This window comes from Carassius auratus, chromosome 25, assembly GCF_003368295.1.
Source record: "Carassius auratus strain Wakin chromosome 25, ASM336829v1, whole genome shotgun sequence".
In the NCBI taxonomy this organism is placed as follows: domain Eukaryota; kingdom Metazoa; phylum Chordata; class Actinopteri; order Cypriniformes; family Cyprinidae; genus Carassius; species Carassius auratus.
This window is the reverse complement of record NC_039267.1, coordinates 16,289,298-16,314,250: the sequence shown is the minus strand read 5'-3', so window position 1 is coordinate 16,314,250 and position 24,953 is coordinate 16,289,298. Positions and strand designations below refer to the sequence as shown.

General features: G+C 36.8%; 1 protein-coding gene and 1 pseudogene across 1 annotated transcript in view; one reads left to right on the top strand and one right to left on the bottom strand.

The window, feature by feature from the left end:
• Positions 1 to 24,953, bottom strand: part of LOC113043514 (phospholipid-transporting ATPase ID-like) — a 260,088-nt gene that overhangs the window by 80,684 nt on the left and 154,451 nt on the right. The window lies entirely within an intron of this gene.
• LOC113043521 (A-kinase anchor protein 13-like) lies at positions 1,968 to 24,316 on the top strand (annotated as a pseudogene).

Sequence of the window (24,953 nt, the reverse complement as noted above, 5' to 3'; positions counted from 1 at the left end):
CACTTATGATGGGTAATGGGGTGGTTTGGCTGTTTTAAGCTTATTATTTTGTGGCTTCTAGGGCGCTGTGGCTCCCCCTTGTGTTAGGATGAGATATAACACCTTCCAGATGTGCACAGAGCTGTAAAGTAGTCTACATACGTGTTATAGAATGGGACAAGGGCAAATAAGCATAGACTGTGGTCTCAATATGCCACTAGCAGCATGAGAGCTGCCTAATATCTCCTAACTTAGCCTTCTTCTTCACCTCTTTTCATCTGTCCTCATGCAGTAGGCCAGATGCATTGTGGGAATCCCTTTAAAGGAGTTCCTTTTTCACTAAACATCCAAACTAATAAACCACACAAGCCCGCCCCTGGGAAACAGAGACCTTAGCGCGCACACTCACAAACACGCACACAAATCCAACATCTAGTGTGTTGGAAAAAGGGACAAGGCTGCCTCTCAAGTGCTGGAATGTGAAGTGTAAGAATGGCGTGATGTTGAAGAAAAGCAAAGGGCTGGTGTTTGGTGGAGTGGGAGGGTTGAAGACACCACTGAGGCTGGTCTAGATCCACACACACTCCTTCCATTCATGCATCTGTTTGCTGGCTCCACCACTGATGGAAAATCCTTTCTCTTTTTTTCCCCTCTGTCCATCATCCTTTGTTTTGTTTTTGTCTCTTATTTCCAACGTTAGTTCTTCCAAAAAGTCATTTACTCACCCTCATGTTGATCCAAACCCATACGGCTTTCTTCTGTGGAACACAAAAAATAAATGTTATATTTTAGAAATTTATATTTTAGTGCTTGACACTCTTTTCAATGCATTTTCACATAAACTTATTATAAAAGATGGCCGTATAACTATATTTGAACTATGTTTATGTCTTCTGACATTGTAAGATACCGTTTTATGGCTGACTGATTTTAAAGGTCAAACAAACCTCAGAAATGTGTGTTGTTGATCTTTTTGTGAAAAATTCACCTTTATCATACATTTAGAAAACAGACTTCCCTTTACTGCCAGCTTGATTACTTTGAGTTCGATAATTCAATCAGACTTGTGAATGAATCATTCAGACTAGTTTAGTGAATTGGATCAACTGATTCATTTAGAGACCTGACTCAAAGGAATGATTCATTCATGATTCGGACATCACTGCTTCTCTCATGAACCTCAGTATTTTTAATGACTAATGCCAAATTTCAGTTTATTATTCACATAAAGGTTACCACATGACTTCAGAAACTCTCAACATTGCACTCAACTCATTTTACGATGCTTTTCTTTGTTTTTGTTTATTATGTTTGAAAGAGTTTCAAGATATTCATTTATTTCATAGAACAGACAAGAGGGTGAGTAAATAATGACAGAATGTTATATATTTTGGGTTCAACTATTCCTTTAAAATGTAAACTGTAGATTGGATGAGTGGTCTTGAGTGAAAAGTAGGGATTACGTGCACTGGGATCCCCACAAAGAGCCCTTGTTTCTCTTATCCCCTCCTCCACTGGATAATCACACGCATGCATGCAAACACAGAGTAAAGATCAAATTGACTGCGTCAGGACATCTGAATATCTCTTTCTCCTAAGTACAAGTAAGGATCTTCATGCTAAACATGGAAAAGTGAATGAGACTTTAATTGAAGGTATTTTTTGTGCACAAGGTGTGTCTGTGTGACAGTTTTGTGTGTTTTTGTATAAAATTATATATACCCACACCGTGACACCCTCATTATACTGTATGGTGGATGGAAACTCCCAAGCATGTGTGGAAAAACAGTGCAATTCGCCACGCATTGGTTCAACAACAGGCTTGTCATAATGCTACCAGTTTTAAGTAATGCAATATTTTAATTTAGCATTTTTTTTTTATCGATTATATATTGTGCAGTGGTTACATAGTGGTTTTAATATTATTTATATTTGAATTGGCTTTTGAATTGATATTTTCTTTCCCAAAAGTTCAATTGTGAGTTCCTCGCACCGCCTTACATTCAACTCCAGTGAATCCCATCAGCCCGTGCTCTGGCCTTTTACCATTCTCGCCATGGCTCCAGCTGTTAGTCCATTGATGGATCTATACAGATGCAGGGTTGCATCCAGTGCTAAGCTAAATCTGATTTAATGCACCTTATAATTTGTGAACCGCATAGATCAAGGGTGTGTTATGTTTGATCATGACAAAATCATTTTGACAGAGTGTGAACTCTGATAAAAAAAGCCTTATCTTATGGCTCAAAGCACACACAATGCTAGGTGGAGTCTGGGAATCTCAGCCCACTGTTTGAAGGATGAAAATGTGTCTTATCAGTGAATGTATATGACGACCTCATCCTCTTTGGTCACAGTTTACCGATCAGAGTTCAACCACACAGTGATGCTCACTGGGTAAGACGTGAAGCTTTATATGAAAATTGAGAAGGATGGAAACGGTGGGATGAGAAGCATTGAGAGAGAGAAGGGGGAAAGGAAAAAAATCAGCTGCAATATGGTGAGTCAGTTACAAAAATAAAATAAAAACGGTGAGAGCAGAAGGAAAGCCGGTGACAGAAAAAGAGAGGGAGTGTGCAGAAGGAAAAAGGAGAGCGGGAGGGAGGGGAGAAAGAAGTGTGTGAAGAAGGGAGGGAGAGAGAGTGAGAACGGGGCTGGTTCATGGTGCAGATGTGCAGAGAGTTGCTCATTTCTCCCAAAGCTTGACTGGGAACTCTACAAGTCTCTGGCTTCATGTTGGACTATAACAGCACTTTCTTCTTCTCCTTGACGTTTCACTCCTGGAAAAAATGTACGAGCGACACCGGCGAAAGTACAGTCTGTGCGCAAAGGGCGAGAGGTCCGTGGACGTGGTTTTAATAAAGGTACAGAACTAAAACCAAGTAGTTGTGTTGAGTTTGTCTGTTAAAAATCATTGTTTGGGGGATTCGCCCATAAATTTTGCAGATTGTCTTGTTGACTGTTGCTTGTGCCGTCACGTTGCATTGATTAGTGTTTGCCGGGAGCGTTGTTGAGATGCAAGAGATCTCGCTCACGTTGAGTCGAAGGGGTGTGTGTGTGTGTGTGTGTGAGAGAGAGGGCTCTGGAGCTCTGCTGCTTGGCTTGGGTGGAGTTCAGTTTTGGATGTGGAATGATGAGGCCTGCTTTTCAACTTTTGGCCACCGTTGTCCGCTGGCTCTTAGGTTTGACATTTTATTCTAGACATGATGGAGTTTGAAGACTTCTCAGTCCAGGTTTCATGTTCACAAGGATTTTGATTTGTTCTTTAGTTTTCAAAGCAATGTGGATAGTTTCATATGGACACTTTAGAGATACAGATGCAGAGACAAAATGTCCCAAGAAGTTTGAGACCACGTCCTTTTTGAGGACATGTATAAGTAAGGAAAATTATTTGAAAAAATAAAGTAATTGTGTAACGAGTGTTGAAACCTGAGATGCCTCTGTCCATATTTTCATCTAAAGCTTTAAAGCAATGTGTATATACTTCATGTCGACACAAAAGTTTCCACAAAATTCTGCACAATTTCCTTTTGACGACAAAAATGATCTTTAAATCAAATTATTTACATCGTAAAAATACTGAAGCTTTATGTTAAGCTTTATCTAGAAATACAAAGGCCTTATTAAAACAATAGTAGTGTACTGTGTCCTAATTTAGATATTGTGTGTGTGTGTGTGTGTGTGTGTGTGTGTGGGAACAGTAGGGACGCTGACTGGAATGCCGTCAGTATGTTGGAGGTTGTATATTTAGTGGCTAGTCTGGTACTGTATCAGTGCATGTCACAGCCTGTTTATCTCCATTCACTTCTTCTGCTTCCGTCTGCTCTCCATCATCTTGAAAATACTCTAGCTGCTTGTGAATTTATAGACTGTTTGATGGTATAATTATGCTTATATTTGTGAGGTGATATATTACTATACACTCTTCATTTAGCATCTGTGGTGGGAAGTAAAGAGGGGCTGTTAAACCATTTTTTAATTAAGAAACTGGGCCACAGGTGCCGGTTCACCACTAAGTGAGGATTGAGAAAGACAGGTTGTCCAGCACCCGTCTCAAAGAGCACCCAAGGGAGCACTTTCCAAACGACGCAAACCTTCGTTGCAGCATATTCCTTTCAACTGGGACCTCCTTAATATTGATCGAGAAGCCAAATGGCTACTTAACACCTCGTTTAAGTCATTTCACAGATGTTTTACCCAGAACCACCTGCTAGAAACAGGTAGGAGTCCATGCTAAATCAAAGTCGGTAGCTGTTAAGCGTTTTTGCAGTATGAACGTTGCATGTGATTGTTTTGAGACTGTATCTGAGAGACTGTATTAACGTCCTCTGGTGCCCGCTGCCATGTCATAGGTTTTCCTGTCTCCAAGGCTCGTCATATCTGTGGAATGTGTCCAGAAGGACTGGCTCAGACCGCAGTCTGTGGACAGTCTCACTCCACACTCAGTGGATTACAGCTCTGTTTCATAAGCCATTCGGAAGTTCTGTCATCTCTAAATATAGCGCATCTCAACGATCTTCTTTTCCATGATTAGAACCATGGTTGTGTTTGGATTTCAGCTGCATCTATCAGAGCCAGAACACTTAAAAGACACTTTCCCACAAATGTAATCTTTCTTTCCTTGCATGCATACACTACCATACAAAAGTTTGGGGTAGGTAAGATTGGTAACACTTTAGTATAGGGACCAATTCTCATTATTAGTATTAGTTGCTTATTAGCATGCCTATTGTTTACGTATTGGCTGTGTATAAGTGCTTATAAATATTCTAAATCCCTAATCCTACCCAATATCTAAACTTAACTACCCTACTACCTATTAATAAACAACAAATTAGGAGTTTGAGTCAAAAGTCATAATTAATTGATCGTTAATTGCGAGAATTCTACCTTACATAAAGTAATGAAATACAGTAAAAACAGTAATATTGTGTATTGTATTAAAATTTAAAATAACTGTTTTCTATTTAAGTGTATTTTAAAATTGTATTTATTTTTGGAATGGAAATATGAATTTTCAGCATCGCCTTTGTCACATGATCCTTCAGAAATTATTCTTATATGCTGATTCCTGCTCAAGCAAATTTATTATTATTATTGTTATGTTGAAAACAGTTGAACTGCTTAATAATTTGATGGAAAATGTGATGCTCTGCAGGATTCTTTGATGCATAGAATGTTCAAAAGAATAGTTTTTATTGATAAAGTTGAATTATTACAATTATTATTTGAAATGTTTTGTAACATTACAAAATGCCTTTACTGTTGCTTTTGATCAATTTATTGCATCTGTTTTGTCTAGCATATTATTCTTAATGTTTTGAATATTTTTTAATTTTTTGTTTGAAGAATGAAACACTGTTTGAAGAATGAAACATTGTTTGAACAAATCAAAATTGATTTAAAGTAATGTTAAAAAAAAAAACATTATTTTAAAGTAGTAAATAACCAGTTCAAGACTGGATAGACTCATACTTTTAATATAGTTCATATGAATGTGTGTGTGTTTTTGAGTCTGCTCAAAATACTTAACGTTAGGAAAATGATAAAACAGGAAGAAGTATATTTACATAACTGTTAAAAAAATAAATACTTCTAAATTACAAGAAAACTGTTCCCTTAGCAACCACCACAACACTTTACTATTATCTCATAGAATTTTGCATAGGCAACCATTCCTTAAAGTTTCTTCAGAAAATATAAAAATCTAGTTTTAAAGTTCAAACGGCTTCTCCTGACCTGTTCTAGGTGTCTGTTATTCCCCAGGGTAAGGAAATTGTTTTGAAAAGGCAATTTTGGGTAGTTTCCTGTTCTTGTTACATGGGTTCTCATAGGAAGTCAGTACTGTCAAAATAGGGTTGCATGTCAAGAGAGGTCACATGGAGGCCATCAGGATCATGTTTTGTCCATGAAGTGTTGTGTTGTTCTGTGTATAGAGCCCCATTATGGCCCCATTTACTTGCCACCAGTGGCGTACAGACAATAAAGCCCCACGCCTGAGGGAAATGCATGGCGGCTTTTTACAGCCTACATCATGTGCTCATGCACAACACTCCTTTTGTTGTAATTCCTTTCCTCTCCAAACACATGCATGGTTTCAAACATTGTGTTCATTTATTTAGTGTGTCTTCTCATTCTGATACTTCACTTTCAGTCGTGCATGTAGAAACCCAACGTCAGATTTGCTGGAACACACATCATAAAGCCACTTTGAGCTACTTGATGACTTTTCATGTCTGCATTGTTGTGCCATAAATCATCCACTGCAATGGGCTCTTTGTCCCATTTGTTTTCAAAGCCCCATTGTGTCCGGCTGCGTCCAGAGGTTCCCAATGCAAGTAAACAGATTCAGAAAGATTGTTTGTGCTAAAAACCATGTATTGTCTGTATGAGTTGTGTTTATAGAGAGAGTTTTTAAGTGTAGAGATACAGTTTGAGAGTCATATTGTGACAGCACTAATATTGATTCAGAGCTTTTTATGTGTAGGCATATAAGTTGTTGTCATTTGACTAGTTTTTATCTGAAAGTACACTTGTTGCAGGCAGGATCGCAGTGGAGAGTCCTGGGTTGCCTTGAGTTGTGATAACATAAGTATGTCTGGCTTTTTCCGGTAGGCCACACCAAACATAAATATATGTGCTATAATAATATGCTATGTGCTATATTTTTGTGTTTTCACACACATGCCTGTCCAAAAAGAACTGGGTCTCATTTTCTGAATGTGGGTTGACTGTTTCAGAATAATAAACTACTGTTTAAAAGTTAAGGTCGATAAGATTTCATAAAGTCTTTTATGCTCACAAAGGCTGCATTATTTGATTTAAAATACAGTAAAAACAATCATATTTTGAAGATATTATTATAATTGAAAGAAACTTAAATCTGCTACAATATTGTAGTTGGCCTGTTGGTAATGGTTATAAAATGAAAAATATGTCCAGGCTGATTTTTGGCCAGCAGAATGTAAAACAAAAATATAAAGCACATTTAGTCTTAGATAAATCCAGTGACATTAGTAGCCTTATGGCGGCCGGCATTTTTATCACATGACCAATCAACTACTAATCTAGGGCCCTATGAAATCTGTTTTTTTGTATTATTCTTTCCAAATTCAGTTTTTTTTCATTATTTGAATTTTTCCAAAATGTGTTTTAATGGTTAAATTAAATAAAATTGTATTAATAAAAAAACATGAATAATTAATTGAAACCATGAAACAGCAATTTACATTTACCAAAAATTTAATTTTTAAATAAATAAATATATATATATATATATATATATATATATATATATATATATATATATATATATATATATATATATATATATATATATATATATATATATATAATTATTATTATTTTTTTCTCAAATTCAGTTTTATTTTTAGTAATTTAGTTTTTCCTTTAGTTTCCTGGATTATATTTTAAGGGGTTTATTACATTTTGAATTAAAATATTTCAGAAAAAAAAGAAACAAAATAATGTGTTGTGTATTTAAATTTGTTTCTGTTAAATATTCCTTTAAAAGAAAAGTTTTAATAACACATTTATTAGTAGTAGTACTATCATGACGTGAAGTAATATTTCTGCCCGGTCTATAATATATATATATATATATATATAGTCATATGCTCATGAAGAAATGCTCATGAAGCGACTTTTTCTGTTTCTGTTCATATATTGAGGCAGCAGAGGCTGAAAACACTGCGTGCTTCAGTATGTGTGTGTAGTAAATTAAATGCACACAACCTGTGTTACTCAAATTTTGTATTCTTGCGGCTAAGTAATTCAGACTGTGTTTTGATTTGTGTACTGACCTACGTTTGATTTATCCATCCATAATTTGTCACAATCTGACATTCTGCATGATACAGTAAATTCCGTTTTTATGCCTGGATTTCACGATTCCATCTGTGCTTTCATGAGCCCTGCCTTTTTCTCAATAACCAGTTATTGAACACTTTTGCTTATGGAAAAAATTATAATGGCTGCCATACAGATACACTAGCATTATTTCGGCCACCTTGTTTTTGAGATTAGCATTGATCATTATAAACAGATCCATATTAGTTGATCAGTCGGGTTTGTTGCTCTATTAACATATCTGGCCTGGCAAACCTTTAATTATGCTTGGTTTAGTTCTTTGTAAGTTATCCTTAAAGCATGTATTCATAAAATTCCTCAAACGAGTCATGATCAAAGAACAGGACTCTGGCTGACCGTTTCCTCTCTATGGCATGTTTACGTGTAAGTGCTCTCAGTGGAGCATTCGGTCAGTGTGAGGCATTACAGCTTTCCATTACTGCACACTGGCTCAATGTGCCACATTTGTGGAGTGATTTTCACGACTCATTCCGTTATTGGTTGAAACGTTGTCTGCTTGGAAGTGTTTCTGCTACATCTATTACAAAGCTGTAAGACTTAACATAAAATATCAGAGCAGTATCCCAGCTAGATTTCTGGTTCTCTGTGAACTTGTGCGCACAAAAACATTTTTGAGTGTTTGGTAGTTTGCATCCAGATAGGCATTGATAACTAATGTTTAATCTGTTGAAACTGAGTGCTCTGTACTTGAGACTTTTCATTTGCATTCCCACTCGAAGACAAGTTTATCATTCAAAACCGAGATTGAAGGATTGGGGACAGTGTGCATTCTGTGTGTTTGTATGGTTTTGTTTGAGTTTCTTTGTCAGATTGAGGTTGATATCTGTTCTGGGATCAGGAAACATAACATGCCTTCTCGTCTGAGATCCAGCTGGTGCGAGTTCCCCAGTGCTGTCTGGATCCTGTCAGAACCTACTGTGGTTGGAAATGACATTTTGTCATGAACAGCAGTGAAATATTACAGACCTGAATTACTATTTTTGATGCCACGAGGGTGTGTGATCATTAAAACAATCAGAAATGTGGCCTGGCATGTTATGTGGTGGCACTTAGGCAGACGATCAGAGTTGAATCCAGCTGTTGTAATTTACTGATCCATCCCCTCATCTTTTTCTGTCTTTTAAAATAATATTGACAAAACTAAGAAATTAAATTAAGTCACCTGACAATTTCAACCTGTTTATTTGTTGTTGTTCCTTTTAGTTTCACTTAGTCTCTTCTGACTTACATTTTTTTAGTTTTGTCTGGGTTTTTAGTTTTGTTTAATTTCGCTTCTGTTTATTTGTTGTTTTTATGTAGTTGTCCATTAAGTTTTTGAGCTTTGTTTGTTTGGTTTGTTGATTTTATTGTTTACATTTTGTTGTTTTTTTGTTTTTTTATGGGGCGAGTGGGTTGTTTTAGTTGTCTGTTTTTATTGTGGGTGTGCATTTTTTAATTTGATTTAGTTTTTCTATTTTGTTTCTTTTATTGTTTGAGTTGTGTCATAGGTTTTTTTCACTTAGTTGTCTAAATGAATTTTTTTTTTTTTTGTGGGGCTTTTATTTATTTTGCTTTGTTTATTTATTTATTTATTTATTTTATTTTTTTGGCTGAAAATTAAAAGCGAAAAATTGGAGTAAATTGAATTGGGGCATGTTGCAGGCTAGATTCAAACCTGCTGCTCTGACATTATGACAACAGGTCAGGGTATCACAACCAAACCTACCAGTATTTATTTTTCATTCCCTCTATCCCGCTCTCTTTCTGAGTTAAAAGGCCGCAGCTGTTGACGTCTCTATTGGAAAAAGCCTACTCCCTTTTTGCTTGCCACACTAGACCAGTGTCCCTCACCAATGACCAAACAAAGGAAGCCTATGACCAGCAGACACACGTGCGTGCACACAGCGGGTAAACACTAAGCGTGGGAGTTGAGCGTGTGTCACATGCTCACGATGGGTGGCGGGTGGGTGTAATCAGTCATGAATGGAGCTGATGAAAGTCATACAGATGAGCTGCGCAGGAAGGTTTCTAAGCTTCTGTTTCCGCCACAGGACGTTCTTCATTTCCATGGTCTTTTGATCTTCTTCTCTACTTTACAGCTGGTGTTGTAGCTTTTCTTTGATATCAGACTAACTAAAATGTACCTTTTCAAAAAGCACCTTTTCAGGTTTTTCCAAAAAATGTATATTTTCGACACTATATTTGGGGGAAATCATGGCCTAAAGGTTAGAGAGTCTAAATTTGTAACCCAAAGGTCGCAGGTTAGAGTCTCAGGTTCAGCAGGGATTGTAGGTGGGGGAAGTGGATTACCAGTGCTCTCTCCACCAGGGTTGCTAGGTTTTCGCAACAAAATCCACCCAACTGCTACTCAAAACTACCCCAATTGCAATCGATTCCCTGGTAAAAAAAACTGCATTAAGGAGAGTAAAATAAATGTTTTCTGGTGGGGATCCTCTGGTAAAATTCGCATTCCAAGGTCTAAAAATCATGTTATTTGGCTCGCCTCATCCCGCGGACATGAAAAAAAAAACCTGCGGCAAAAGTGTTAAAGTATATATATATACACAAAATGAAAGGGAAGGACGTGTAGCCAAGTATGAATTTTTATAAATTCATTATATTATATATGCATAGGCCTTAAGTTTGATAAATGAAAAGTGTATAGTGACCACTTCGTCCTCTCAGTAGCCTCAAACTAACCCTTTACGGTCTGTTCACAGCTGCTCTGTGTCGAACGTAAGTGGGCCGTGATGTTTATATATGGGTCACATTCCTCTTTAGGTCTGTTCTGATCGCCCCACACATGCCCCCAGAAACCCTTCCTTCCCCAAATCACAGCCTTTAGGGTTTCCAACCACATGTTACTCTCAGGAGGTAGATGTTCTTACCACTGCTAATATTTCTGTTCATGAGCGCCTTTCTTCATCAAAAAAGTGAATTCTGTGGTCGGGGGGAAAATGCTTTAGCCGTCCAAGACAAAACCATTGACATACTTGTCCTGAGTTTGGATAGCGGAGGAAATTCTCTTTCACCTGATTCATTAGTATGTCCTGCTGGAGTTTAGCAGGATCTTTAACAGATGAAAGATACATTTTTTTAAATGATTTTTCTCATTTTTTTTTCTTTTGTACTGAACCGACTAATGTCATTTCCACCATATCCCCATTTAATTATTTTATTTGATTGTGTGATAGAGTGACAGTTGGTAAAATGACATTATAAACAGTTTTGTAATAAAATGCTGGAATCCTTCTCTTGGTAATGCTAAATTCATGGCTAACATGCTATTAAAACAGCTCTATTTGCAGTGATGCACTATATATATATATATATATATATATATATATATATATATATATATATATATATATATATATATATATATATATATATATATATACACAGTACATGTGATTTGTACCTTGTTTGTGGTGGAAGTGACGACTCGACTAAAGGACTTGATATGATATAAATCATCTGTGCACAAATATTCAAATTATTTCACTCTGTGTTTAGATTATATTGGTTTTAAACATTCAACAAGGAATTTTATATTATGAGTATACATATTTTACGATCAGGACATATCAAATATTCTATTTTGTATATTAAATGACACTCTAAACTCTATTGATTTTGTCATTGCAGATCCACAGAGAGACAGAGACATTTTATCCAGTTGATGCCAGTCGAGATGCTGGACTAGAGGAGAAGAAATCCACTTCAGTGATTTCAGGTAACCAAATCAATGCTTTTAAACTGGTTTTACTTCAAAACCCCCATTTTGCATTGGAATATCAAGTGGAACCCAAATGTTAGTGGTTTTTGAGGATGTCCATGTGGGCATCTACAAAATTTCTCTATCTTCTTTCAACTGATGCATTAAATTACACTGAAGTTCCAAGTAATCTGATGTGTAGCATTTGACATCAACAACACAACGTTGCATCACGTCAGTCTAGTGGTTGGTAAAAAATTGCATCCAGAACAAAACACACAACATCTTTTATACATCTTCCAGCACTCTACAAAAAAAGGATGCCCTCTTTGCTCAGACTGTGTTTCTGTGTGTGTCCAATCTAAATAGTGCCCACATTGTGTCACATGGGAAACGGCATATACTTCCTCCAAAGACTAAATGAATGTCTTCCCGTCAATACAAAAGACTAGTCAAACAAGATCATTTATTAAAGTACATGACATCAACATCCTGTCTGCGACAGTTGCAGAGCAGAGATGCAGTGGATTGAAATGAGTCGTCACTTTCAGACTCCCTGTATAATGACTGAGTTCATGAGTCGAGTCTGGTCTGTTTTCTGGTCTATTTTTTTAATTCTGTTGCTCTTAAGTTCTTTCATGTTTTTTAATTCTTTTATCTTTTCAGAAACCCCCCCTTCACCCCCCTCACTCAGGAGCGTACATCACAAGGACTCGGCGAGCACTATGCGAGGGTCTGCCAGCGATGGCGACTCTCTGTTTAGCCAGGACTTGGGCGAGGACAGTGTTTTTAATAATAAGGTGGGTGCAGATTTGTCTTGCATTTCCCATATCACCCAATTCTGTGTTTGTTTTCGAAGCAGAGTTGCTATTTGTTTTGTTTCCATGTCTCTTAACCAATGCTTCGGCCAAATAAAAGCCGTTATGTAATATGTCTTATTTTCAGCGGTGCTCCTCTACACACATCATCTTGTTTCACTGACGTCTTGTCATGTGACGTGAGCAGATCACTGAGCCAGGCCATAATTATGACCTCATCCTCTGACATGCTTCATCCTAAGAGGTTCCCAGAGGAATCATCCACCCCTTATACTCCTTGTTTTAATTTAAAGATGTTTAACTTTGACTTTGACACTTGTTTCCTAGCATGTCACAAAGAATTTTTGTGAGCTGTAATGTTTTGTTTTCTTGATGATAGCAATGAACATCCCTCCATTTTTCATTCGAATCCTATTTTGAAATGCGGAATACCCTTAACCCAAGTGAAATTTCATGCTGAATGCTTGCTAACCTAAGTTGATATGTTGGAAGTGTTTTTCTGCCCATAGTTGAGGCTCAAAAAGTAGACTACAACAGTGACCACCCACTTTTTCAGTGGATTTGGTTCCAAAAGTATTCGTATTTTTTAATAAGAAAGCCTTTGTTACAGAGTAATTGGCCATTAAACCAAACTGAACAGCTATGAGGTGAATCACAAACTCATAGTTGATCTGTATTTAAAAAAAGAAAAAGAAAATAGATGACCCTTTGGAAAGAATGAATTTTTTTTAACTTTTGGAACATGGTTGTTAGTAGCTAGGCTAGCAGGCTAATTAGCTATTACTATGGTTGTATCTAAAAATCGCGTACTTGTGGACTTATTCCATGACGTTTTGTAGTATTAATAGTATCAGTACTTTCACAATGAAAATTCCAAAAAGTTAACTTTAAAAACAAATTTAAAATCGGATGCTCATATTTATAGTAATTCCTATTGCACGTGAAGGTAGCATTATGAATGACAAAATAGCCTGCTTACGGTTTCATCCAAGCAGGTAGAGTCACTTCACCTAAGCTTGACTTGTGTTCTGGAAGTGTGTTTTTCCTTTCAAAGCTCATAAAGTCATCTATTACGGTTAGTGTAATGTATGTAGCTGTTAGCTCACCACACCCCTGCTTGGCTGCGGTCTCTTGCTGTGAATGGAAATGAGTGTCAGAGTTGTGCGTTTCTATGTTATGCAAGCTTTACAAGGATGGAAAGAACTCGGAGACTTCATGGGGTTTGCAGAAAGAAGAAAAAAATGTAGTCTGCTTGTATGTTAACTACAGATGTAAAGGTGGTACGTCATCAGCAGTCATTTGCAGAATTCACATGTGCTTGTCCTAACCAGGAGCAACGTGTGATTTCAGGTTGTGATGTCAGTTTGGAAAGTTGGTCCAAAATCCCAGTCCTCCTAGTTGTCACCCAACATCAACTGTGATTTTGTTTTTGCAAACTCTTTCCAATTCTATTCTTCTTTCTCCATCAAAGGCTGAGGACAGCGTCACAATCACCAGCGGTGTGTCCACGTCCTACTCGTCCTCCACAGATGAAACCTCCAGCCTCGGGACCCCTAGTGCCATCTCTCAGGCCAGCACAGAAGCTCCTACATCAGACCCCTGTCAGGAAAAGCCCACATCTCCTGGAGCATCAGGAGAAACGGAGGAGGAAGAGAAAAAGGACCGCTTGACCGAGGTCCCGGAGCGGTCGGCTATTTTACGTACCTCCATACGGTCCCTGTCCCCTTTCCGCAGGCACAGTTGGGGCCCAGGCAAAAATGCGGCGGGGGAGAGTGAGATTAGTCAACGCAGGTAATCTTTACCTCTAAGAATGAAGGTTTAAGGGATTGAATAAAAACATACTAAAACAAGCCATGCAAACAACATGCTAAGATAGCAGGCTAATGTCGTTTAACACATTAAATTTAAATATCACATTAAATGTCATAAATAAGAGAAACGCTACATATAAAGAAACAAATATATTTTGTAAAAATTAGTTTTCAAATGCATGTGTATGTGTGTTTTGTGCTCTTGGGTTAAAAGCAGAAGACAAATTTCAAGTATGAGTTTCCGAACTTGGCATACATGTCTTGTCGCTTTTTTTCTTCTCATAAATGTGACAGACACCCCACATTTTCATTTCCTGTGAATCATCTGATAACAATATCCAAGCATTATTACCAAAGAAACCGCCCACCGTTTAATCATTCATCACAGCTGTCTTTATAATGCAATCAGATATGCTTTATATTTGAGTTTATACTTGTAATCGCTCAGTTTTGGTTTTTGTCCCATCATCTTGGCATTACTTCAGCTTTGTGTACAGCTCTGAATCATTTACAGTCTGTATTAGGACTGTGTTTGTGAAGGGAAATCCCAGAAGTGTGAGGGCCCTTCCTCTGAGGGATTCGTCAGCAGGCTGCTGTTCTGTGAGAAAGAGCTGTATTTAGGTCACACAGGACTGTGTTCCTGCTTATAATAAACAGTCAGATGACCTCTAATACTCTTAAGACACAAAAGAGGAACATCTTTGCTTACATCATGGTTGTGTGTGTGTTTTTACAATTTATTTATTCTTTGTTTTGTGCATTTATTATTTATATATACATATATATATATATAACAAAGTCTTAGCAATCAATAATTTATATATATATATATATATATATATATAATGTATGTATATATAATGTATGTATATGTGAGTGTGTGTGAGCTATTATAATTAGCATGAATTATTTTAGAAAGTATTAATAATAAAATGATTCAGTTTATTTAAATATAATTTTTCTGTTATTATTTCATAAATATTTCCAATGAATAATTATCAGCTATTGATATACACAAAAAACATTTCCTTGTTTTATTCTTCATTCTAGTAAACATTCTTAGGGCTGTCAATCATCTCATCAGCTTTTCATATTCATTTTGGTTCATTTGTTTCTGTTCAATCATCTTCTCCTCCTCATATTCATCCATTACTTTTTCCAGTACGGCTCGAGGTGAAGTGGAGCACAGGTCTGCGGGTCATAGGAGAAGGTACCAGCATCCATTTTCACTCTTTCCAATCAGGGGCTCCACCAAATCCTTTCAGAACAACCCATGTAAAAAAACGAACACTAACAGATCCCACTAAAACAGCCCGTAAATACAGTACCTGTGAGGTTTTTTTTTTTTAGTTTTTATTTATATTTTGAATGTATTTTTTTCCTTTAAATGTAAAGTTTCAGTCATTTTATTGAGTTTGACTCTTTTTTTTATTTTTATTATTGTGTGTATATATAGTGTTTATTTTTATTTCAGCTTCCCTGCCAACTATCTAGAAAATAAGCTTGCATTTTGTCGTTCCATACAATAAATATATGTAAAGGTTAAATGTCCAAAGGCCTCTTTTAGATCTTGTACTAACAAGTTCCTCTTTTGTCTTTATACACATTCCTTCTTCCATCTATATATCCATCCATCCATCCATCATCCTGATTCTTACGCACTCCATAAAGCATGAGCTGGTGTCCTTCAGTTGCCCTGCGGTCTGAAAATGATGAAATAAATGCAAGAAGGTAAAGGAAGATAAAGAGTGTCTACATTTTCTGTGATATTATGCAGCATTAATTGCTTGATAGGAGCACACAAATAGTGTGTTTTCTAGACAGAGGTGTGTGTATGTGTTCATAGCACATTATGTGTTTTAGTCTACTTCCTCTCTATGCTTTAGTCTGCTCGTCTCTCTGGACAAACATCTGAGACCACAAACACCGTTGCAGTCATTTCCGCTGATTTCATTGTCTGAGACAGAGACTAACAGGCCACTTAAATGAACAAGTTTAGCTAGACATGTAGATTAAACTACAGAATTAATGAATGTGAACTATGACTAACATACTGATCTGGATCTCAAAACCTGATGAGAGGTGAGAAGTTTTTTTCTTATAACATTGTCACTCTTTTTGAGTGTTTCCTGTTAGAAAGAATTTCAGAACACATCACACTTGTATTGAGCTGCTCTCAACAATTAGATGTAAGTAGATTTAAATAGTTGTATTCTTATAAATAGACTATATATATATATAAGCATATAGTTTGTACATGCTCGTCCCAAAAAGTATTTAAATATTTAGGCGGCACTTCAATTTAATTTCATTACATGTAATGCTACCAAGTAGCATCTGCAAGCAAACCATGCTTTTTTCAGAACGGACTTCACTTTTCTGAGTAATTATTGTATTTAATTTTAACCAAGTGATCTCAAAAAGGATGTCCCTTTCCCTCAAGTTAACTATGTGAAAGCAAAACATATAATGCAACACTAATAATGTTTGACAACCAGAAGTATCCAAATATAAGTAGTTTTAGTTTTAATTGTATATCTGTCGATTTTCTTATTTAAAAACTAACCAATAACTTTTATTGAACTGCTTGGCTTGATTGCTTTTCTTAAAAAATATATGCTATTCGGTTTGATATGTAATTCAGTGACATTCTAACTTTTTTAGTATTCAAACACTTGTTTTGTCCACTGTGAGATGCTTTGTTTTAGTTTTTTTACCATGTGGAAAATTGCGAACCGTTTCTGTGGCATAGCTTGAATGATTTTGCTTTGAGGAAATGCAAAAGGCTGGTTTTATAGTGTGAGTCAGTAAACTTTTCACTTTCACAGAATGAGGTCAAGCTTGTATTGTCGTTATTTACTAGTAGACTTTTGCTCGTTGTTATTTGATTCTTGTGCATGTGAATCTGAATGGATTTGCGTCTAGCTTTATCTTGCATGTATTTGAATGTCACACACAGCAATGTAAAAGGTCTTTGGTGATTCGGTGTGTGTGCAATGTAGTCACCATCTCAACTAAAAAAAAACAAACAAACACTGAAACACATCAAATATGCTTCTTTCCACAGTTACAGCCTGGAAGGACTTGTAGCAGAGAAGGAAGGAAGGAAAAGCCTTAATCAGTGCATGGAGGAGGCCAGCCAGGAACCGAACTGTCCGTCGAAGCTGGACAGAGAAGAGAGAGGCTCACTTGTGTCCCTGACAGAAGAGGAACAGGAATCAGATCTGGGTGACTGCAGCAGTTTGGACAGTCAGGTGAAGTTCTATTTAAAAATAGATAGTTCCAGCCCTAAAATCTGATTGGTTTTGCAACACTCACAGACATTATATTACAGACTATATATGCACCTGTCACCACACATCACCTGAATTCTGCTGAATGTGATGATTAGAGTTGCATCTGCAGATTTTCCACTTAGTCTCAATTCTATTGCCATTAATTACCCTAAATAATTGATTTGTTTGCTGCTTTCAGAAGTCCATCCAATCTGGACAAAGATGTGTCCCACCTTCACAAACCTTTCTCACCAAGTCTGTCTCTATGTTGGCCATCAGTCAAAAGGATGTGGATGGTGAGTTTAAACACCTCTACAGTTTTCTCTCCTGTGTCTCATTGGGCCACTCTGAGTTCTGCAGCACTGTGCAAGCAACACATTTCACACATTTAAGCAAAACTATTTTAGAAGCTTCAAAATTGCTTTTAGAACAGATGTTGCAGAGCTCAGAGTTTTTTTTTCTCTGCTGGTCTCTTGTGGTAAGATAAGGAGTTGAGATGTTCAGTCATAAATTACCCACTGACTACTCAGCTATCAATCATATCTAACACCCGATTTCGTGTCCTGGGATCTCTATACTCCAAAAATATCCTGTATCGTCTGGGATTGTTGGTATTCTTCAACTTATCAGATGTGGATCTCCCATGGTTCCCTTTCTCTGTGGTGTCACTTTAAGGGAGTGGACATTTACTGCCCAGTTTTATTATAATGCCTGCTTTGATCTTTTTTGCTCATGTGATCATGGGACCCACCAGCAATCGGACGGCCGCGACCCAAGCGACGAATCTCCTTCTCCTTCAGCATCTCGCCCATGCTCCCCAAATCTAAAACACTCTTTTCTATTGGCTCTTCATCCAGTGATGAGGAGGAGGCAGTCAGTAAGTAAAAGAATATCCCACAATGCCTGGCGTGGACCCTGCCCGACCCCTGCTTAATATGAAGTGTGTCCCCCTACCTCCCTTGTGTCACTAAGTTATTGATCAGATCGGCTCATTGAAATTATTCCTAAAACTACTTTTCATTAATTTTATTTAATATATATATATTTCTTATTTTAATTTTACTGTCCCATGTGTCGAGTCTTATGACAATTTTGCTATTTATTGATCTGAAGTGTTTTATCTAGTTGGATTTATCTTACTTTACTTATCGGTTAATACAAAATTAAACAAATGGTGCCAAAATAATGAAATGGCTTTTAAAATTCTCTATGCAATAACTTAATGAACTTATGTATGATATGCATGTTGTCTGCTGATGCATTTAATGTACCATCAACAGAACTTTGAGGAGAATCTTTCTGAGTAAGTTAAAGGGTTAGTTCACCCAAAACTGAAAATCTATTCTATAATTCTAAATCTATTCTATATCTTAAATTCTACTCACCCTCGAAGCATCCTGTATACACAAAGTGTATGTGACTTTCTTCTTTCAGAATAATCCAAACAAAGTTATATTAAAAACTGTCCTTGCTCTTCCTAGTCTTTCAATGGGGGTTACCAGGTGTTTGTTGTCAACAGTTCAGAAGAAGTGAAATAAAGTGTGCAAAACATAAAACATCCCTGACATGGCTCCGAGGGGTGAATAAAGGCCCCCTAAGGGAAATCAATGTGTTTTTGTAAAATAAATATCAGGATTTCAAACGAAATAAACACTTTTCTTTCTCACTTCTGCTGACTGTTGGAAACCGGAAGACGTGCAGGCGGATGTCGTAGTTCGTCAGCGCTGCATGGTTAGTGACGAGCGGAGAGAGAACAAAACAAAGCGCCGGTCACGAATTAGAAGCACAAAATGAGGATTTGTAAAGAAAAACATCAGAGGATTCCGAAATAAGCCAAGAGGAGACTGGTTTTCCTTTGCTAAAGTAAGGAAACTTTGTTTCGTCTTCCATCTTCCGCCTGCTCATCTTACGCAGTCATCTGATGTTAGAAAAAAAGTGTTTACTATGTTTGAAATCTGGATATTTATTTGACAAAAACACATGGATTTGCTACAGGGGACTTTATTCATCCCCTGGAGCCATGTCAGGGATGTTTTATTACAGATGTGCACACTTTATTTCACGTCTTCTGAACTGTTGACAACAAACACCCACTTACCCCCAGTGAAAGGCTTGGAAAATCAATTACGATTTTTAATATAATTACGATTGGATTATTTTGAAGAGAAAAGTCACATACACCTAGGATGCTTCGAGGGTAAGTAGAACATGGAGAAAATTAAAATTTTTGGGTGAAATAACCCTTTAAGACTAGTTGAATTAATAACGTTATTACTTGCTTCCTGAATCATAATGCATTTGGTTTAATGGCACAGATATTTCAAAGTACATTGCACACTTGAGTACTGAGGTTTGTTACAGCCACTGTAACACAGTGTTGCTTATGTACGGTATAGCAGACGTGTGTGTTTGCAAAAGTCTTCTCAGACCCTCATCTGACAGAAATATTGTATTTGACGCATACTTTTGCTCAAGTCATTCATTCCTGTGGATTATTGGGACGAATGGATAGTGGGTCTCCCAAATGAAACATTGCCACGTCTGTATAGTTCCTTTCCATTGGCTCCATTTTTTCCATGTCTTTCAAAGTCATTTAGATCCACATAAACACTTTTCATAGCATTGCTTATAGATTTCACAGCTGCTTAGGGCTCGTTTTAAATTGTAAAAAGAAAGCATTACAAATCGGTATCTGAAATTTTAGTCTAATTTAGTTCCAGGATCATTTGACAAAATAAAGTGTATTTTTTTTTTTTAAATATAGATTAAGGTTAATATACTTTGTCTTTTTCAAGCTTATTATACAGAGTAAGTTATACTGCCCCTAAAGGCTAAATGCAGTAACTACGCAGCACTGGAACTAATAAAAATGTTTCAAAGTTTGTTGCATTTTGTTGGTTTAATATAACTTTTTTAAAACATATCTAAAATATATAAGACAAACTCATCTGACATTGGTGTGTGTGTGTGTGTGTGTGTGTGTGTTTGTGTATATATAAAACTATTGTACAAACACAGCATAATCATTTATTATACAAGACAACAAATAAATAAATACAATATGAGCCTGTTTCTCCAGTCCTTGCAAAACATCAGCAATCATTTAATCTCTCAGAGTTAAGCTTTTGTGGTTGCAGTGCAATATTTTTCTTTAAGTTTTTTTGAGTGTTGTACAAATGTGGCATTTTGCTTGAAGAATTGCCTTTGTTCTCTGCAGGGCTGTGCCTTTAGAATGTATGCACGCCATAAAACTTCTTGTGTAATTTCTTTTTGTACAAGTACAAAACTCCTGGGGCTCATTGAAAAGTGATTAAGAATGTCAGTTGTTGTTCTGTGGTCTCGTTTATGTCATTTTGTTAGTCGTAGTCTTGTCTCCAATGTACTTTTGGTTTAATCAGTGTTTTTTCTCTCATTCCCCAGGTACATCAGGATCTTTAGAGTACAGGTACGACCCCTGCATCACATGGTAACTGGTTATGTTAAAGTCCAAGCATTTATTTATTTATTTTTAATATTTATCAAGTTAATAGGCCATAATATTAATATTTTTTTTTAGCGTTTTTGTCAGTTTTATTGGTATGGATAGGTGACGAGATGGACAATTTCAACATGCTATGATTTCAGGCACACTTATTCTGATTTTAAATACTGTTAAAAATTGATAGTATGCAAATTAGGATGCAGGACCAGTTTTATATTTTGCCGTTTTCCTCTTTTGTCTCATTCAGTATATCAGAGGAGGATCCGGGGCCGTTGCGGAAGTGACAGTGAGGGAAAAGTTGGAGGAACCAAAGTAAGCAGGACCTTCAGTTACCTCAAGAGCAAGATGAGCAAAAAGAACAAGGTTGGTATACATTTTACTTTACTATATATGTATATGTGTTTCAGCTGTAGTCAATCTAGAATTCTTCCGCTCGAAAACCAACACATTTCCTTCAAAGCTTATTTTAACCATCTCAGACCTTATTAGTGGAAACAAATGTTATCGTTTTAGTTTGCCACATATCATGCTGATCTAATGGTGTTCTTTGATGCAGCACCATGCACCTGCTATTTAACTCTGAGGTTTTCTTCCTGTGGTTCCTGTTGATGACGAGGTTGCTGATGGTGTGAAAGCTCTCAGCAACCCCCGCACTATCTGAAGTTGCTAGAGCGCTTGCAGAGTTTGCTCTTGTGCAGGCAAATGTGTGCACACTCTGTCTGTCGTACAAGGGTTCGCGGTAGGGAAGTTCAACAGGATGTAGAAGCAAGCTGTGGTCTCTCCATGGCTCTGTTTAAATATACTAGCTAACACCAAGCTTTACAGCTCATGCAATTCAGTGGAAACAAATACATGTTAAAATCTATGACTTCACTGTTTCGGAGAACCGTCATGACATTTATTTGATGTCCACATAAATCAGCTGGGCCACCATATATGGTTTGTGGATTTAAATATGGTTATTTAGGATTTTATACACATATTTTGACCTAAAAAAACCCTACACATTAATTTGTCGCATGCTTTTTGTTTTTTAACAGAGTGTCATATTGGTAACTAGGCAATTGATATAAACAGGATGCATGCATCTTCATTGTTTGATGTAACATTGCCGGGTCTGAATTAACTGCAGTGTCGATTCGAATTTCGATCTGTGTTGAATCAGCTAAATGTCACAACACAAACAGAAAGCTGCCTTTTGTATTAGGGAGGGTCTATGGTAAAAGGAAGTGAACTGTATCTTTAAGTTGAGCCCAATGTGAAAGACGACAGAAAGAAACTGCAGTCACTTCCTCTGGCTGGCTCGCCTGCTCTCCGTCATGGGAACTTATGTGTTTGTGCAGACAGACTTTTAACCTCATCTGCCATACCTTCAGGCCAGTGCACTCACTGGCTACCTTGCATCAGGGATGTCTACGTTGTGTCGTAGGTTTTTACCGCAGGGTCGGTCACTGAAGATCAAGAATACTGGTGGTCTGGTTGAGGTAAGACTGTGTTACCAAAGAAGCAGATGTTCGATTTTTTTCCCCGTCACGTATATATAGAAAATAGACATTTGTTTGCTGTTATGTTCTGATGTTTTAGAGGTTTCATGTGCAATGTGTTATTCTAGTGGCTTGGAAACTTTTTTTTTTGCTTCCCGAGATCATTGTTTTCGCTCCAGTTGAGAAAGGCGTGAATTACGTAAATCACTTGTGTTTGTGTTTGGACATGTTTTTACTTTTTAGCCATGTTTAAACTTTTTTGGGAAGTGCACTTTGACTATCTATCTTCCTATACTGTTTGTAGCCAAATAATTTTTTCTGATGTTATGACATTAAGCCACCCATCCATACTCACTGGAATACTAGTTCAGTGAATATACAGCAGCCTTTTACTTGTTTTTAGTATATATTGGATATTAAGAATTAATAAGACAGCTTTTAATCCATTTAGTTGAATGTGGCCAATATATAAAAAAAAAAAAAATTCCCATTGTGGCTTGCACATGATCACAATCTTGGTATGTAATTGTTGCAGCAGATAAGACAGGGTTTTGTAATCAGGGTGGATATGTGAATATGGTCACAATTTGAGGTTTCTCCACTTGAGCTATCTTTGTTCTCAGGGAGTGATGTAGTGAGCATACTGTGGTTTTGACACTTCAAGTAAAGTGTTAAAGACATTGGAAAAGGACAGTGTATTTGATGTGTAGATGGCTACAGGATGGGTACGTTTATATGTTGGTAGATGGATTGTTAAGGGGTAGGTAGATAGATAGAAGGATGGGTATATGTAGATGGATTGAGTATATAAATTCATAGATCGGTGATGGTGGTTGGGTAGGTAGATGGATGGAATAATGGGTAGATGGTTGGTAGATTGAGTTATGGGTATATAAATGTATAGATAAGTATATGGTTGGTTGGTGGTAGGTAGATGGATTGATGGAGCAGTAGATAGATGGTAGATACATTTAGAGATGGTAGGGATACATGGATGGATGGATAAGATGGATGAGTAAATGGATAGGTACAATGGGTGGATGTAGGTAGATGGATGGGTAAATTGGTAAATCGATTGATGGTAGATAAATGTATAAATAGGTGGTATGAATAGATGGAAGATGGGTGGATGATAGATGGATGGGTAAGTTTGTGGATAGATACTGTAGTAAGAATGTGATGAAAGGACTGATGAAAAGATGGATATAGATTTTAACATTGAGGACGGTTGGACACATGGGTAGATAGATGGGTAGATATAATGTTGAGAACAGTGAGGATACTGTAAATGTGATGTTGAAGATAGACAGATTTTGAGAATACATGAGTGTGTATCATCCCTGCAGCAGGAGATGAATGATGACAAGGAATGAAAGTATTGATTGTGCAGCTGATGGGGTTTCTCCGTGATCTGCTGACCCTGGGAGTTTTATGATGGATGTGCGCCGCTCCCATTGAATCTCCCATCTGGACTGGGACCTCACTGTAATTGAGTCTAATGCACAGCTTGGACTGTCTGAAATCACTGTACGTCACACATCTACACTCTGATTCACTCATTCACCTTTTGGCCTGTATTTTGCAGGAAAAGGAGAAGGACAAGAATAAGGAGCGTGAGCGAGATGCCAAAGACAAAGAGAAGAGAGCCTCAAACGGGCATCTCTTCACTGCGGTCATGGCAGTACCCACAATCCCCTGCCAGCAGTGCAACAAATCCATCAACACTAGAGATGCCTTTCTCTGCACCAGTAAGAGATACAGCTCTCTATTCTACTCTCTATAATCTTCTCTACTATTCTGCGCTCTATTTTCAACCTTACTGTGCTTTCTACAAAGACTTTCAATTCTACATTCTCATTTATTTTATTTTATAACCGTCTTTTACTATTCAATGCTGTATTTCTGTTCTCTTCTATTTCATATTCTGGATTCTTATTTTTGTTTACTGTTCTATAGTTTTTGTTCTATAACCTTTTGTAAACATACGTCCTTCTCCTCTCTACATTTCCCTTCTAATCAACTCTTATAATACACTGTACACTCTACTCTTATATTCTATAATCTTTATACTGGTCTATACTCTACTCTCTATTTTATACTCTATACTACTCTATACTATCTACTGTTTTGCTGTATACTTTTTGTATTGCTATACTCAAAATTCTGTGCTCTTCCATTCTGTTCTTTGTTCTGCTCAGTCAGTACACTATTCAACATCTACTATATGAATTCTTTATTAATCTATATTTCAGAGTTTCCCAGAGTTATGGGAATATCTTTTCTATCTGTGTTGGAGGAAAAATTCAATTGAAAGGAAACAATAATAAATTAAATTGCATGCTAGAACAATAATACTATAAATTTACGATATGGCTAAAATGACAAAAACTCCTTATATAAAACTCCTGTAAATTAGGTAAGGCATGCAATTTATGATAAAAATGCATACGATACATCTGCTTAAATAAAAATGTATTTGGATCACATCAGTTCAGTGTGCAAAAACAAAACAAAAAAA